Genomic DNA, 6,983 nt, shown 5'->3' on the forward strand with positions numbered 1-6,983 from the left:
ATGCCATCTCCTTTCGCTTTCTCCTACTCTCTTTTATTTCTCATTTTACACAATCAGACTCAAAAAAACTTATTGTCCATTGACAGTATGCACATAGCCTTTCTGCGCAGAGATTTCTAAATCTCTCCACATAGTTTAAAAATAAAGTTCTAAATCTGTCCCCCCTTCAAATCAATCAAAGTTATTTTCAGTCAGATATAGCATATAAGGAATAATTAAAATAATATTAATTACTGGTTACTTACAGTGGAGAATCAATGAAGTCCCGGGAAGGGTGTTTTTTGAAGGATAATTCAGGGACTTTGTAATAGATATGAGATGCCATTGCACCAATGAACAGGTCACCTGGCTCATACCACTCATGTGGAACACGGACAGGATTATTAGTTGTGCATTTAACACTTTGTACTTGGGACACCAGATTGGGGAGCAGCAGAAGCAGCAGGAGTAACATTCTGATGGCAAATTCCCTTTTCTGCATGGACTCCCCTGGTTCTCTCTAGAGTATTATTACTCTCCTCCAGCTGATCTGAACAAGACAAATTGGGTGGCAGCTGACTCTGTCAATTATTGTTTATTTGAATTCTGTCGCAACAGAATGCCGTGGATGCCAAACAACTTAGTGATTTGATATGAAAGAGGGAAATTGATAAATGATAAGTAACAGAGCCCAGTCTAGTTGTCTATGGCGCACTGAGGAGCTTATAATCATTACAGGCTTGCTTGTTGATTCCTTTTTTTCCACTCTGACACCTGGAGGTTCCGTCAGGTGGATTGATTATTGTAATTTTCATAATGATAGGGGAGAGAATCGCTTGCGCAGTGTTTTTGTATTCTATGGCGCATCAGTAGTTGGGAAACTGCCAAAATATTACTATTATTATTTTCAAAATATATTTTTTCTTTATTTTGCTATACTGTTCCACTAGCAGCCTCATTATAACAATACCAATTATATCTAATTAATGCAATTATGAATGCCAATTATTCAAATGTCAAATTATATTATTTAATTAAACTAGCCCCTTTTATGCTAGATTTGATGGCTTCATTCTTCTTCATTATTTCTGCGTTCCACTAAGTTAATAATTTCCATTACATTCCATGCAATTAAAATAATCCCAGGTCACCTGGCTCATAACACTCACGTGGAACATGGACAGGATTATTAATTGTGCATTTAACACTTTGTACTTGGGACACCTGATTGGGGAGCAGCAGAAGCAGCTGGAGCTACATCCTGATGGCAAATACTCTTGTGTGCATGGACTCCCCTGGTTCTCCCTAGAGTATTATTACTCTCCTCCACCTGATCTAAACAAGACAAATTGGGTGGCTGCTGACTCTGTCCATCTGGCACTTTAAGGGACACGTATCCACCGTATTGTTTTCTTGAACACTGTCACAACAGAATGCCCTGGATGCCAAATAAGATACAATGATTTGATATGAAAGAAGGAAATTGATAACTGATAAGTAACAGAGCTGATAAGTAACTGAGGGATTTTTTTCAAAAAAAAGTCTTCCCGCAGGGTTCGTTGTTGAGGCCTGATGTTCTGGGCAATGATTACAAAGCTTCTTTTCCTACCACCAAACGTACCAGGGTAGGATTTGCAACAGTTTGGCACCAATTTTGAGTGAATTGGAAAACTTCAGATTTTTGCTGAGATTCTGACCCCCGGGTCACTGATTCCCCCCCCCAAAAAAAATGTCTTTCCGCAGGTCAAGTTGTCATGGCCTGATTTTTTTGCCTATGATGAAGAATCCTTCTTTTACCACTGCCAAATGTATCAGGGGAGGATTTGAAACAATTTGGCACCATTTCTGCATGAATTGGATAACTTCAGATTTTTGGTGAAATTCGGACCCGTGCGTCAGGAATTTTTTTTTCAAAAAAATGTTTTCCCGCAGGGTAAGTTGTCGAGGCCTGATGTTCTGGGCAATGATTAAAAATCTTCTGTCTCCACCGCCAAACGTATCAGGGGAGGATTTGCAGCAGTTTGACACCATTTTTTTTAGTGAATTGGATTACAGTGCTACCTCTACTTACGAATTTAATGCGTTCCGAACGCACATTCGTAAGCCGAAAAAAATTGTAAGTCGAATCCTATAGGAATGCATTGGGAGAAAAAAATTGTAAGTCGAAGCAACCCTATCTAAAAATTCATAAATAGAAAAAAATCCTATCTAAACTGCACCCAAGATGGTGGACGGAGCTCCATTCGTAAGTAGAAACATTCGTAAGTAGAGTTATTCGTAAGTAGAGGTACCACTGTACTTCTGATTTTTGGTGAAATTCTGACCCGCGGGGTAAGGGATTTTTTTTCAAAAAAATGTTTTTCTGCAGGTTAAGTTGTCGAGGCCTGATTTTATTGCCTATGATAAAAACGCTTCTGTATCCACTGACAAAGGTATCAGGGGAGGATTTGCAACAGTTTGGCACCGTTTTTGAGTGAATTGGATCATTTGAGATTTTTGGTGAAATTCTGACCAGGGATTCTCACCCGTGGGTCAGGGATTTTTTTTCAAAAAAATGTTTTTCCGCAGGTTAAGTTGTCAAGGCCTGATGGTCTGGGCAATGATGAAAAACCTTCTGTATCCACCGCCAAACGTATCCGGGGAGGATTTGCAACTGTTTGGCACCATTTTTGAGTGAATTTGATAACTTCAGATTTTTTTGAAATTCTGATCCATGGGGCGGGTCAGGGATTTTTTCAAAAAAGATTGTTTGCACAGGTTAAGTTGTCAAGGCTTGATTTTCTTGCCTACGATAAAAACCCTTCTGTTTCCACTGCCAAACGTATCAGGGGAGGAACTGCAACAGTTTGGCACCATTTTTGCGTGAATTGGATAACTTCAGATTTTTTTGAAATTCTGACCCGCGGGTCAGGGATTTTTTCTAAAAAATGTCTTTCCGCAGGGTAAGTTTTCGAGGCCTGATGTTTTGGGCAATGATGAAAAACCTTCTGTTTCTACCGCCAAACGTATCAGGGGAGGATTTGCAACAGTTTGGCACCTTTTTTGAGTGAATTGGATTGTTGTTGTTGTTTAGTCGTTCAGTCATGTCCGTCTCTTCATGACCCCGTGGGCCATAGCACGACAGGCACTCCTGTCTTCCACTGCCTCCCACAGTTTGGTCAAACTCATGTTTGTAGCTTCGAGAACACAGTCCAACCATCTCATCCTCTGTCGTCCCCTTCTCCTAGTGCCCTCAATTTTTCACAGGGAGTCTTCTCTTCTCATGAGGTGGCCAAAGTATTGGAGCCTCAGCTTCACAATCTGTCCTTCCAGTGAGCACTCAGGGCTGATTTCCTTAAGAATGGGTAGGTTTGGTCTTCTTGCTGTCCATGGGACTCTCAAGAGTCTCCTCCAGCACCATAATTCAAAAGCATCAATTCTTCGGCGATCAGCCTTCTTTATGGTCCAGCTCTCACTTCCATACATCACTACTGGGAAAACCATAGCTTTAACTATACGGACCTTTGTCGGCAAGGTGATGTCTCTGCTTTTTAAGATTCTGTCTAGGTTTGTCATTGCTTTTCTCCCAAGAAGCAGGAATCTTTTAATTTCGTGACTGCTGTCACCATCTGCAGTGATCATGGAACCCAAGAAAGTAAAATCTCTCACTGCCTCCATTTCTTCTCCTTCTGTTTGCCAGGAGGTGATGGGACCAGTGGCCATGATCTTAGGTTTTTTTTTATGTTGAGCTTCAGAGAAACTTAGGTTACTTCAATAATGATATTCTAGTTCACTTCAATTCACTTTCAGAGGTTTCTGCTTTATAGTTCGGTTCCTTTCTAAGACGGTACTTTCCTTCAGTTATCCACCACTTTAACCAATCCAGCTCCTGAGGTACTTTCAGTAATAGACTTAAGGGCTCACCACACACACCCTTCCTTCACTGGGTTTTGGGAGTCTCTTCATTCCTCAGAAGAGTATCTCCCCTCCAGATTAGTTTGAGACCTCAGTACAGTGGTGCCTCGCTCAACGAATGCCCTGCTTAACAAAATTTCCGCTTAACGAAAGATTTTTTCTAGCGGAGGTTGCCTCGCTAGACGAATGCGTTTTACGAAAAATTCTTCTAGCGAATCGCGGTTTCCCATAGGAATGCATTGAAATTCAATTAATGCGTTCCTATGGGCAAAATAAAAATAAAAAATTCAATGCATTCCTATGGGATTCGCTAGAGAAATTTTTCGTTGTAAGAAAAGACCTGTGGAACAAATTAAATTCGTCTAGCGAGGCACCACTGTAGACTCATCTCTTTCAGCTCCTACTTCTCCTGTCCCACCCCCAGTCTCTCAGCAAGATTCGGTCCTATTACTCCTGCAGGACACTACACTCAGTTCTTCACTGTACACTCGGAGTGGATGTTTTATTCCAGAACCAACTCTCCCTTCTCAACACTCTTTGTATTTCAACCTGACTCCTATCCTATCTCCCTACCTAACTCCCTAACTCCCTCCTCAACCACCTCAACTCAACCCCCCTCTTACCACACTCTAAATCCATCTCTCTTTTAAACTCTCCCTCTTGGAACCACAGGCAATCAGAGGCTGCCATCTTTAACCATTTTCTGGCAGGAGAAAAAAGTAAAAAGAAATACTTGTGGAACGAACTTTTCCATCACAAGAGACACAACATTTTACAAGCACTGGAAGAAACACCACGAACAGAATAATTGCCACACACAGGAAGTACAGGGATATAGTTTGAGTGCCTCATTTGTAGTTCTATAAATCATTTAATGTGTCAACACGAAAAGAAGTTATTAATATTGCAGTTGTTGTAGAAAGGATTATTATTTTGACCGGAATATAATAGAATTAATAAGATTTTGGAATGCAGAAATAAAGGAAATAATCAAACCATCACTTCTAGCATGTGGGGTGGGGCACCTAAATTATATGATTCAGTATATGAATGATTAGTATTATAATTTGGTATTGTTTTATTTTTTAAAAAAAATAATTTTTATTAAGAATTTTCAACTTAAACATTTTCCATATCATCATAACATATAATATCCTAAATACAATGCAAAAAAGGCACATCCAAAAAAAAGAAAAAAGAAAAGAACAAGAAAAATAGAAAAATAATAAAAAGAGAAAACAAAAAAGATTTTTTTGATCTCATCTAATATTACTTAACATATCTGCGACCTCCCCGTTCCTCCCTTACCGAGTCCATTTTAAACCCATCTTTAACAGTTTCCTTATTTTCAAATTATTCTTATATCAATAATCTAATTTATTACATAATTGTTTATATTCACATTCCATCAAAATTCCCTCAAAAATACTTAAAGTATCTAAACTAAACCCCTTAGCCTATATTTTCCCTAAAACATATTCCCCATTAATTACTTTAAAAAAGAATAAAAGAATAAAAGAAATCTCCATTAATTTATTAGCTTCCCCCTTCTTCCCCTGCTAGGGAATTCCCTGCGAAAACCTCGACCAGTTCCTTATAACAGTCCAGTTTCCAGCCATTTAATCCATCCCCTATTAAAAATTCATTATTTTTTCACCCCACTCCATCTCTTACCCACTCCATGCCCCCTTCCTCTCTCCATTCCTCTTTGTGTTGATACAATCTCCTTCTCCAGTTCTCTTTCCCCACTGTCACCTCTTTACCCCCCCCCCAAAGCCACCACTTGATCAAATTTGCAAACTTTCTCTGGTTGTCCATGCCCAGATTCTGGGCTCCCTCTCTCACTGAGAGTCCAGCATTCTGGGTCTCTTGGGCTAATGCCATCTTAGTAGAATCCATGTCCTTTGCAGCCTCTCTCACAAGTTGCTCGGGTTCCTCCGTTTTCGGCTCTTCTTTGCTTTCTTCCTGTAAGTCTAAAGCAACCTTTGGGGGAAACAGTTGTATCTCCTTTTTGAGATTTTGTGTCTGTTTCGTGTATTCATACACGTCCTCTCTTAGTTCATACACTAATTGTAGCAAAAGTTGCATTCTGTCCTTGTCCGGCTGGAGACTATAATTTGGTATTGTTTTAATGAGGCTATTATTGGATGGTAATTGAAAATTAACAAAAATGATTGTAAAAGAAATAGCATAAACTTAGACATATAATCAACTTTAGAAACAACACAATTGCAATTCAGAAGACTAAAAGTCTTGTCCTATTAGGGTTAGTAATATCCAATGTTTTTCCCTCCAGATATTGTTGCATATCTTTGCTTCCTTTCCTTTTAAAAACTATTTTAAAAAATAAGGGGAAATGGCCGTTTTAAATTTGTCCTTCTTCTATTCCCCAGCTGCCTTGTGTGAGAGAGATGAAGAATGTAGAGCCCTCAACTATTTCACAATGTGTGTTCCTTCTGGTACCCTGTGTTGTCTTTAACATGAATTTGCAGATTACATGAAATAATTGATAAGAGACTTTTTATTAATAATCAAGCACTCAAGTATGTACAACATCCATAAACTTAACCCTTTCTTAATTGATAGTCTGACAGTTTGGCTATTAAGAATCTATTTGTTTCAAAGTACTGCAATACATATCAAGGGTGTATAGAGTGTAAGGGGGTGGAGAGTAACTCTAGTGGGGAACAAGTCATGCTCCTTCTGGGGTAGTGTGTCTACCTCTGATCCTCACCCTGCACTCAGCTCTCTCTTTGGTAAGGACCAAACTCTACAAATATCCAGAGTAGGGACCCGAAAATTTATACCACCCAGCAAGTCCATGTAGCCTCAGACCTAACAGAACCACAAATTCCACTGTCACATCTAGGAGAAGGAAACTTTGAACTTAAACCACCACTGCTTTACAGCTTTACTCCTTTGTGAAAAGGGCTTTGGGAGTAGAGCCTGAGAAAAAAATCTGTACCCATTGCCTTCAAGACATCTTTGGGAGAAGAAAAAGGTAAGGACCAAACTCTACAAAAATATCTGGAGTAGGCACCTGGAAAGTGATACCAGCCAGCAGGTCCATGTATTCTTAGACCCAACAGAACCACAAATTCCACTGTCAT

The sequence above is a fragment of the Zootoca vivipara genome, chromosome 12 (assembly GCF_965207765.1).
Source record: "Zootoca vivipara chromosome 12, rZooViv2.hap1.1, whole genome shotgun sequence".
Lineage (NCBI taxonomy): Eukaryota > Metazoa > Chordata > Lepidosauria > Squamata > Lacertidae > Zootoca > Zootoca vivipara.